This window comes from Vombatus ursinus, unplaced genomic scaffold, assembly GCF_900497805.2.
Source record: "Vombatus ursinus unplaced genomic scaffold, bare-nosed wombat genome assembly UNPS02014832.1, whole genome shotgun sequence".
Classification (NCBI taxonomy): Eukaryota; Metazoa; Chordata; class Mammalia; order Diprotodontia; family Vombatidae; genus Vombatus; species Vombatus ursinus.
In genome coordinates, this window is record NW_020954610.1 from 33,695,927 (window position 1) to 33,708,095 (window position 12,169).

Below are 12,169 nucleotides of genomic sequence, written 5' to 3' on the forward strand. Positions count from 1 at the left end.
AAGAGAAGAGAAGAGAAGAGAAGAGAAGAGAAGAGAAGAGAAGAGAAGAAAAGAAAAGAAAAGAAAAGAAAAGAAAAGAAAAGGCACAAAAAACCACTGAAGATAATGTGTTCAAAAGCAGAATTGGCCAAATGGAAAAAGAGGTGCAAAAATTAATTAAGGAAACAACTCCTTAAAAAGTAGAATTAGGTAAGTGGAAGGTAATGACTCCATGAGACGTCAAGAAACAGTAAAAACAAAGTCAAAAGAATGAAGAAATAGAAGAAAATGTGAAATATCTCATTGGAAAAACAACTGACTTGAAAAATAGATTGAGGAGAAATAATCTAAAAATTACTGCACTACCTGAAAGCCATGATCAAAAAAAGAGTCTCAATATCATCTTTCAAGACATAAACAATTAGATGATTGTTTATAATAATAATTGTATATAACATTAGTAAACAATTGGTTAATTTGGTTTAAAGAATTTGATAAAAAACAGCAGCAAACAAACACAATAACCTTGTATTTAACAAGTGTAAAGACTTAAGATTTTGAGGTAAGAATTCATTACTTCACAAAAATTGTTGGGAAAACTGGAAAGCAGTATGGCAGAAACTAAGCATAGATCAATATCTTATACCATTTACCAAGATAAATTCAGAATGGATACATGACCTAGATATAAAGAAATTTTACAAGAAAATTAGAAGAGGGATAGGTAGGTGACACAGTGGATATAGCATAGGCCCTGGAGTCCAAAGGACCTGAGTTCAAATCCTGCTTCAGACACCTAAAACTCACTAGCTATGTGACTCTGGGCAAGTCACTTAACCCCAATTGCTTCACCCCCCCCAAAAAAAAGACAATTAGAAGAACATGGAACATAATATTTATCAGATTTATGAATAAGAGAACAATTTATGAATAAACAAGGGATAGAGATCATTATGAGGTATAAAATGGATAATTTTTATTACATTAAATTAAAAAGGTTTTGTACAAATAAAAAATGTAACCCAGATCAGAAGGAAAGCAGAAAATTGGGGAAAAAAATTTATAGACAGTTTCTTGGATAAAGATCTCACATCTAAAATATATAAAGAACTTCATCAAATCTGTAAGAACACAAGTCATTTGCAACTGATAAATGAATAGGCAGTTTTTGAATGAAGAAATCAAAATGATTTATACTCATATGACAAAATGCTCTAAATCACTGTTGATGAGAGAAATGCAAATTAAAACAACTTTGAGATATCATTTTACACCTATCAGACTAGCTAAAATGATTGAAGGGGAAAGTGAAAAATGATGGAGGGATGTGGAAAAAATTGGGACATATTCATTATTGTTGGAGTTGTGAAGTGATCAAAACATTTTGCAGAGAAATCTGGAATTATGACCAAAGAGTTACGATACAATCTATACCCTTTGACCCAGCAATATAACTACTTTGGTTGAGGTTATGGTTTGTACTTCATTCTTGAAGAAGACCATGATATCAGGGAGATGATGACATGACTTGCAATCGACTTTGATTTGAGTGAGGAAGGGCTGAGCAAAGTCACAAGCCTTGCTTTCTCCTCCAGAGCCATCTGGATCCAATGGTCAGATATCCATCAGGATGACTGGAGATGGCAAAGGATACAGTGGATACCTTGATCCTTCTAAGCCTTTCCAGGTTCTCACTTTGAGTGAGGCAATGCCCATTCAGTGAATAGGCCTCTTTAAGAAGTGAGTTGAGTCCCATTTAATAATAATAATTATTATTATTATAAAACTGGGAGTGGAAGACCCTCACTCAGGGTTGCTGGCCAAAAGAGAAACAGTTACAATTTACATTTGCTCTAAGCCAGGAGGGCCTAAAAAAGAACCATTAAGTGGTGCGTGGGCAGGGCCCTATTGTGCAATCCACAAGATCCAGAGTGAATTGGGTTTAAGGCTTGGTCTTCAGAAAGAAATCTAGGCAGTCAACCCCAAGTTAACTAGGTAGCTTTCAGCCATCAAAATTTACTCTCCTTTGGGCAGAAAATCCTTAGGTAAGGGGAGAAAAGAGGAGAGAAGAGGAGAGGAGAGGAGACTAGATCTATTTCCAAAGATGATTAGGGAAAAAAGGAAAAAGACCTTTATGTTCAAAAATGTTTATAGCAGCTCTCTTTGTGGTGGCAAAGAACTGGAAATTGCTGGGATGCCTATCAATTGGGAAATGGCTGTAAAAGTTGTGGTATATAATTTTGATGGAATACTACTGTGTATAATTAATGATGAGCTCAATGAGCTTAGAAAACCATGGAAAGACTTGCATGAAATAATGAAGTGCAAAATAAGCAGAACCAAGAGAACATTGTACACAGTAATCACAATATTACTTTTTAAATTTTTTATTTAGTATTTTATTTTCCCCAGTTACATGTAAAAACAATTTTTTTGTTTTTTGGTGAAGCAATTGGGGTTAATTGACTTGCCCAGGGTCACACAGCTAGTAAGTGTCAAGTGTCTAAGGTCGAATTTGAACTCAGGTCCTCCTGACTCTAAGGCCGAAGCTTTATCCACTGCGCCATCTAGCTGCCCCAAAAACAATTTTTAACATTAATTTTTGAAACTGAGTTCCAAATTCTCTCCCTTCCTCCATCCCCACTCCTCTCATTGAGAAGGCAAACAATTCAATATGTTATACATATTCAGCCATGCAAAACGTTTCCACATTAGTCCTGTTATGAAAGAAAATAGAAAAAAAAACTCGAGAAAAAATAAAGTAAAAAAAAGTATGCTTCAATCTGCATACAAAAACCATCAGTTTTTTCTCTGGGGATGAATAGCATTTTTTATCACAATTCCTTCAGAGTGTCTTAGATCATTGTATTGCTGAGAATAGCTAAATTCATTCACAGCTGAGCATCCTACAATATTGTTGTTACTTTGTACACAGTATATTTCACTTTGCATCAACTCATATTAGTCTTTTCAGGTTTCCCTGAGAGCATCCTGCTCAACATTTCCTGTAGTACAATAGTGTTCCATCATAATCATATACAACAATTTGTTTAGTCATTCCCCAATTGATGGATATTCCCTCAGTTTCTAATTGTTTGCCACCAGAAAAGAACTGCTATAAATATTTTTTGTACATATAGGTCATTTTCCTTTTTTTTTAAACTGTTTTGGTATACAGACCTAGTAGTGGTATCACTAGGTCAAAGGGTATGCATGGTTTTATAGCCTTTGGGCATAGTTCCAAATTATGCTACAGAATCAGTTCACAACTGGTTCACCAATAGTACACTAATGCCTCATTTTTCCCACATCCCCTCCAACATTTGTCATTTACCTTTGCTGTCCTATTAGCCAATCTAATAGGTATGAGGTAGTACATCAGAATTGTTGTAGTTAGCATTTCTCCAAGCAATAGGGAGTTAGAGCATTTTTTTATATGGCTATAGATAGCTTTGATTATGTCATATGAAAATTGATCATATCTTTTGATCATTTATCAATGGGGAATGGATCTTATTTTTTATAAATTTGACTCAGTTCTCTACGTGTTTGAAAAATGAGACCTTTATCAGTGAAACTTGCTTCAAAACTTTTTTCATAGTTACCATTGCTAACTGTACTTCATTCCATCCTGTTCCCCCATGTTTATTCTATGCTCTCTCTCCTTTTACCTTGTCCCTCTTCAAAAGTGTTTTGCTTCTGACTACCCCCTCCCCAATCTGCCCTCCCTTCTGTCACTCCCCTTTCTCTTACCTCCTTCCACTCCTACTTTTCTGTAGGGTATGATAGATTTCTATACCATATTGAGAGTGTATGTTATTCCATCTTTGAGCAAATTCTGATGAGAGTAAGGTTCATTCACACCTTTTCATGTCCCCCACTTTCACCTCCACTGTAAAAGTTTTGTCTTGCCTCTTTTATGTGAGAAAATTTACTCCATTCTACCTCTTCCTTTCTCTTTCTCCCAGTACATTCCTCTCTTACCCCTTAATTTTGTCCACTGTCTATTTATACTCTGTCTAATTGCCCTAATAATGAGAAAGTTCTTATGAGTTACTAGTATCATCTTCCCATGTAAGAATGTAAGCAGTTTAAGCTTATTAAGTCCCTTATGATTTTTTTTTATATTTCTCTTGAGTCTTGTATTTGAAAGTCAGATTTTCTATTTAGCTCTGGTCTTTTCATCAAAAATGATGAAAAATCCTCTATTTCATTGAATGTCTATTTTTACCCCTGAAGGATTATAACTCAGTTTTACTGAGTAGGTGATTCTTGGTTGTAATCCTAGCTCCTTTGCCCTCCAGAATGACATATTCCAAGCCCTCTGGTCCTTTAATGCAGAAGCTGCTAAATCTTGTGTTATTCTGACTGTGGCTCCATGATACTTGAATTGTTTCTTTCTGGCTGCTTACAATTTTTTCTCCTTGACCTGGGAACTCTGGAATTTGGCTATAATATCCCTGCATTTTAGGATCTCTTTCAGGAAGTGATCAGTAGATTCTTTCAATTTCTATTTTACCCTCTGGTTCTAGAATATCAGGGCAGTTTTCCTTGAAAAATTCTTTTTTTTTTAAACTGTCAATAAGTTTACTACGTGTAAATACAAGAGTTAGAGAAACATCACAGTGTAGTAAAGAGAGTCTCAGTTTGGAGTCAAGGCCAGACTCAAATCCAGCCTTAATTGCTCACTAGCTGTTTGGCCATTGACACACTGCTCCCCTCTATGAACCATAGGCCACTATCTTACACCTTCTTACAATGATCTGGACAAATTACCACCTTTGTCAACAGAGAGAGTTCTCATACCAACAAATCACAGATCCTTGACATGTTGGTATATAAGGGAGAGGACTTCAGTGAGCCATAGTTTTAGATGAGGCCCACAGACCATTCCCCTAGAGCCTGGAGACTTTATCTATAAGCGTTTGAGTGCCAAGTTTGGGGAGGTAATCAAAGAAAGGGTGCCATTGTCATACATTTCAGTTACAGTAAAATGGGGGTGATTAATCAGACAATCTACATATAAATCCCAACCTGACCACCCGTAGAATAAGAACAAATCCTTCAGCAATTTAGAGATCTCAAAAACCTGAATACCTTGTCAACTATAATATATTATTTTTCTTTTTTTTATATTTTTTCTTTTTTTTTTAAACATGTTTTTGAAACTTTGGGTTCCATATTTTCTTCCTTCCTCCCTCCCCACCCACCCTCATTGATAAGGCAAGCAAATAAATATAGGTTATATATGTGCAGTTATGCAAAACACTTCCATAGTAGACATGCTGTGAAAAACTAACTCTATTTCCCTTAATCCTATCCCGCTGCCCCCCCATTTATTCTATTCTTTCTTTTGACCCTGTCCCTCCTCAGAAGTATTTGCTTCTGATTACCCCCTTTCCCAATCTGCCCTCCTCTCTATCATCCCCCTACTCTCTTGTCCCCTTTTCCTCCCCTTATTTTCCTGTAGGGTAAGACAGATTTCCATACCCAATTGAGTGTGTATGTTATTCCCTCCTTAAGTCAAATCCAATGAGAATGAGATTCACTCATTCCCTCTCACCTTCCCCCATTTCCCTTCCACTATAAGAGCCTTTTCTGTTTTTCTTTTTTTGTGAGATAATTTACCCCATCCTACCTCTTCCTTTCTCCTTCTCCTAGTATATTCCTCTCTCACCCCTTAATTTTATTCTCCAGATATGACCCCTTCATTTTCAACTCACCCTGTGCCCTCTTATCAATCTATCTATATCTATATATATATATATGTACATACAATTTTTTCCCCTCCAACTACCCTAATACTGACAAAGGTCTCTTGAGTTACAAATATCATCTTCCCATGCAGGAATGTAAACAGTTCAACCTTATTAAGTCTCTTATGATTTTCTCTTTCCTGTTTACCTCTTCATATTCCACTTGAGTCTTGCATTTGAAAATCAAATTTTCTATTCAGCTCTGGTCATTTCATCAAGAATGCTTGAAAGTCCTCTATTTCACTGAATGACCATTTTTCCCCCTGCAGGATTATACTCAGTTTTGCTGGGTAGGTGATTCTTGGTTGTAATCCTATCCCCTTTGCCCTCTGGAATATTATAATCCATGACCTGCGGTTCCTTAATGTAGAAGCAGCTAAATCTTGTGCTATCCTGATTGTGTTACCACAATACTTGAATTGTTTCTTTCTGGCTGCTTGTAATATTTTCTCCTTGACCTGGGAACTCTGGAATTTGGCTACAAGATTCCTAGGAGTTTTCCTTTGGGGATCTCTTTCAGGAGGAGATCGGTGGATTCTTTCAATTTCTATTTTGCCCTCTGGTTCTAAAATATCAGGCAGTTTTCCTGGGTAATTTCTTGAAAAATGATGTCTAGGCTCTTTTTTGATCATGGCTTTCAGATAGTCCAGTAATCTCTCTCCTGGATCTACTTTCCAGGTCAGGTGTTTTTCCAATGAGATATTTCACATTATTTTATATTTTTTTCATTCTTTTGGTTTCATTTTATTGTTTCTTGATTTCTCATAAAGTCCATTTGTTCAATTTTAATTTTTAAGGAGTTATTTCCTTCAGTAAACTTTTGGACCTCCTTTTCCATTTGGCTAATTCTGCTTTTTAAGGCATTCTTTTCTTCATTGACTTTTTGGACCTCTTTTACCATTTGACCTAGTCCATTTTTAAGGTGTTATTTTCTTCAGTATTGTGTGTGTGTGTGTGTGTGTGTGTGTGTGTGTGTGTTTGTTTGTGTGTGTGTGTGTGTGTATGTCCTTTATCAAGGTGCTGGCTTGTTTTTCATGATTTTCTTACATCACTGTCATTTCTCTTCCCAATTTTTCCTCTATTTCTCTTCTTTGATTTTCAAAATCCTTTTTGATCTCTCCCATGGCCTAAGACCAATTCATATGTGTCTTGGAAGCTTAGCATGTAGGAGCTTTGATTTTGTCTTCCTTGTTTTGATCTTCTTTGTCACCATAGTAATGATCTATGGTCAGAATTTTTTTCCATTGCTTGCTCATTTTCCCAGCCTATTACTGGACTTTTAACTTTTTACTAAAGTAGGGCTCTGCTTCCAGGGTGGAGGGCACACTGTCCCAAGTCTTTGGGGTTTTGTGTAGCTGTTTGCAGAGATAGTTCTAGGAACCTTTAAGTTTTCAGTTCTTCCAAGGTGGTATGATATAAGGAAAGGTGTTTACTACTCTCCTGGTCTGTGTTCTGGTCTTGGTGTGACCACAAGCACACTTTTCTGCCCTAGAACTCTGAGGAATATTGTCTTTCCACTGTGGTTACAAGCTCTGCTGTGCTAGTGCTCCTTCTCATTCTGGGACTGCCACCCAGGACTGTGACCCAGATCTGAGTATGGGCAAAGCAACAGAGTCCTGCCCCAGTGCCAGCAAAAAGACCCCTGTAATATCCTTCTGACCAGTTGTTTGATCCCTTTACTGTCTGTGGGCTGAGAGCTCCAGAAGCAACCACTGTTGCTCCCATTGCTGATTCAGTCACTCCCAATGCCTGCTGCTGGTTTTCTGGGGCCAGGGCATTGCTGGCATGTCCTGCACTGGACTGCACTCTTCTCTCATCTTGGGGCAACAGACCTTTTCTGCTGACCTTCTACATTTTCTTGGACTGGAAATATGTTTCACTCCATTTTTTGGTGGGTTCTGCTGCTCTAGAATTTATTTAGTGTCATTTTTAAAGGTATTTGGAGGGGTTTGGGGGAGAACTCAAGCAAGTCCCTGCCTTTACTCTGCCATTTTGGCACCACCCCCATCAATATTGTTTTAAGAATGACTTTGAGTGCTTAAGTTATTTTGACTTAATTAACTACAAAGAATATATGAAGAAAGACACTACATCCAGAGAAGGAACTGATAAATAAATGTATAGAGTATTTTTATAAATATGCCTATTTGTGTTTAATGGTAGCCATCTCTAAGGCTGGTGTAGGGGGAGGGTAGGAAAATTAAATTTACATGATAATTTTGTTGTATACTTGAAAGAAATAGCTAATTGTGCATAGTAGATTTGCAGTTTCATACACAACCTTTTTTACTGTACAAAGTTGTGGAAATGCTTCTTTTCTTCTATAAATTTAAAATAAAATAAATTTTTAAAAATCATCAAGGAAAATTACCCTAATATTCTAGAACTAGAGGTTAAAATAGAAATTGAAAGAATCTATTGATCACCTTCTGAAAGAGATTCCTAAGTGAAAACCATCAGGAATATCATAGCCAAATTCCAGACCTCCTGTGTCAAAACAAAAACATTGCAAGCTTCCAAGAAAAAAAAATATGCATCCACAGTCAGGGTCACATAAGATTTAGCAACTTATACATTAAAGGATCAGAGGAATTTGAATATGGTATTGTGGAGGGCAAAGGAGCTAGGATCACCTACATAAAATCACCTACTTAGCAAAACAGAGTATAATCATTTAGGGGAAATTTTTTTTATATTCAATGAAATAGAGGACTTTCAAGCATTACTGATGAAAAGATCAGAGCTAAATAGAAAATTTGACTTTCAAATATAAGACTCAAGAGAAGCATAAAAAGGAAAACAAGAAAGAGAAATCACAAGTGATTCAATAAGGTTAAATTATTTACATTCTTACATGGGAAGATGATATGTGTAACTCCTAAGAACTTTCTCATTATTAAGGCAGTTAGAAGGAATATACATAGCAGGCACAGGTGTAAGTTGAATATGATGGGATGATATCTAAAAAAATAAAATTAATGGGTGAAAAAAAGAATGCACTGGAGAAGGGGAAAGATAGAGGTAAAATTATTACCAAAAAAAGTGCAAAAGAGTTTTTACAGTGGAGGGAAAAGGTGCGGGGGGAGGTGAGTGGGAAAGGTGGAGAGGTACTTGAGCATTATCTTCATCAAAATTGACTTAAAGAGGGCATAACATGCACATGCATCTTATTCTAGAATCTATTTTCCCCTACAGGAAGGTAGGAGAGGGAAGGGGTAAGAGAGGGGGGCTGATAGAAGGGAGAGCAGATTGGGGGAGATGGTGGAAGCAGAACACTTTTGAGGATGGAGGGGATGAAATAAGAGAATCTGATAAATAGTAGGTAAAATGAGTTGGAGGGAAATAAACAGTAATCATAACTGCTAATAAAAATTTTACAGCAGATTTCTTTGATAAAGGTCTCTTCAAATATATGGAGAAATGAGTCAAATTATACAAGTAAGAGCCATTCCCCAAATGATAAATGGTCAAAGTATATGAACAGGAAGTATTCAGATGATGTAATCAAAGTTATCTATTACCATGTGAAAAAAATGTTCTAAATTACTATTGATCAGAAAAATACAAATTAAAACAACTCTGAGGTACTACTCCACACTTATCACATTGGCTAATATGACAGAAAAGGTAGATGACAAATGTTGGAGGGGATGTAAGAAAATTAAGGCATTAATGCACTGTCAGTGGAGTTATGAAACGATTTAACTACTATGGAAAGCAGTTTGGAACTATGCCCAAAGGGCTATAAAGCTATACATACCCTTTGACCCAGCAATACCACTACTAGATTTGTATCCAAAGAGACCAAAAAAAAAAGGAAAAAGACCTATATGTACAAAAACGTTTACATCAGGTCTTTTAGTGGTTGCAAATAATTAGAAATTGAGAGGATGCCTATCAATTGGGGAATGGCTGAACAAGTTATGGTATATGATTGTAATGAAATACTATTATACTAAAAGAAATGACAAGCAGAATGCTCTCAGAAAAATCTGGAAAGACTTGCATGAACTAATGCAAAGTGAAATGAGCAGAACCAGGACCATTGTACATAGTAACAGCAATTAGCTATTCTCAGCAATATAATGATCAGAGAGAATTCCAAAGGACTTATGATGAAAAATACTATCCATCTCCAGACAAAGAACTGATTGCGTCTGAATTCAAATCAAAGCATACCTTTTTTTTTTACTTTATCTTTCTTGGGTTTTTTGGTCTGTTTTCTTTCACAACAAGACTAATATGGAAATATGTTTTGCATAACTGCACACATATACACTATATTAAATTGCTTGCCTACTCAGTGAGGGAGGAGGAAAAGGAGAATGGGAGAGAATTTGGAACTCAGTATTTTAAAAAACAAATGATAAAAATTGTTCCTACATGTAATTTGGGTAAAATAAAACCTAAAAAAAAAAATTTAAAGGAGAGATAGGCTGACCTTTTTTGTTTACTCTATCCTGACTAGTGATGAAAATGGAAGCACTGAATGTGGTCTCTGTCACCTTAGTCTCCAACATAGCATATAAGAAAATATCTTGATAAAGAAGAAAGTATAGTCAAGGAAGAGAAGCTAGACCTGACCCAATATATACACAACATTGTGCAATGATTCTCTTTATATCATTATAAAATGAGGCATAAAACAAGGTGACATATATTCACCCGAAAGTGTTTGCCCCAGTCATGAAGGATTTTGTCACACAAAATTTAATAGAGAAGGGATTCCTTCTCAATGACAAAACTTTCCAGATAGTCCTATGCACATATGACATTATGCTGATTACATCAGGCTCAGAAACCCTGGAGGAACTCTTCTTAGGGAAAATCAAGTTTACTCAAAAGAGATTAGCCCAACCTTCCACTGCAGAAAATCAAAATGAATTTTTAAAAAACACATCAGTCAAACAACTAGCATTTCTACAGCACTTACTATGTGGCAGGCACTAAGTGCTGAGGATAAATACAATCACAAAGGAAGAAAATCCCTGGCCTCAAGGAGTTTACATTTTAATGGGGAAGACGGTACATGAAAGCCAAAGTGTGGGGTGTAGGGGAAACATGGTACCCTGTAGCATGATAGAGATTTTAAGAAGAGAGCTGCTTGGTAAAAAATGAAGAGCTGAATGACCAGGGTGCTCTCTTTAAGTAGAATTTCTGGCAAGTACCCCAGGGGCAGAGGGTAATTCTGATGTGTGAGATGCCCAGGCTAAAAAGCCCAGACTACAATTGGAAAGATTGAGCCACCAAATTATTCCAAAAATACATGTATCATGTGAATATATTGCAGAAGGACAATGACTGAATAGAAGAATTATTTCTTTTAATTTCTTCTAATATTTCTAAGAAGAAAAAGAGAAGAGAAATTTCTAGATGAAGCATATTTTGACAATCGTGGAGCATTTTTAATGATCCCAAGGGGCTATTTACTGCAATGATCCACTCTTTTAACATCAATAAATGTCCAGGAAAGATATACAACAGCTACAATAGTGTTGCAATCTCAGAAGAATCAAAATTGCCAGTGACTCCAAGTATAGGATACATGTAAGTTGGCTGCAGGCCTCATCAAGAGCATTTAGGACTTAAAAGGAAGAGAGATATTTTAGTAATGTTTTGCATGGCAGATTTTTAAAATTGAATTAGCCTGAATACTACAGTGATAATACATGAAATAAAAGACACAGAGGAAGGCTTCCAAAATACTGAGTTTATTTTTTATTCGGTGTTTATAGAAAAAATTATATGAGAAGTCAATGGTGAGTCATAGTCTGCACCAACAGGACTGCCCACACTGAGATAAAGGAGCCATCCAACTATCCAATTTAGAATCAGAGAATGTGAGAGTTAAGTTGTCTAGACCAACTCTTTTATTTTGTTAACAAAGAAAATGAGAGTCAGAGAGGTAAAATACTTTGTCCCTGACTGGGTGGCTAGTAAATATTATAGCAAATATTAGGGCAGCTAGGTAGTGCAGTGGATAGCGCAGTAGGCCTGAAGAGCTGAGTTCAAATACGGCTTCAGACACTTACTTGCTGTGTGAACCTGGGCAGGTCACTTAATCCTGCTTACCTCAGTTTCCTCGCATGTAAAACAAGCTGGAGAAGGCAATTGCAAACTGAAAAAATACCTTTTTTGCCAAGAAAATGCCAAATGGGGTCAGACACTACTGAAATGACAGAACTACAAAAAACAAATATTGTAGCCATCATTCAATAAAGGTCTCCTAATTCCTAGGACAATGTTTTTTTTTTCCATTGCACCAACACTGCCTATTGAAGAGCTGATTGCATCCAAAATCCTCTTCTAGAATGTCACCTGATATTACTAGCATCAAAAAGTTTTCAATATTTCCTCTCTGTTACTATTACAAATTTTGTCAGTCTATCTATCTATCTATCTATCTATCTATCTATCTATCTATCTATCTATCT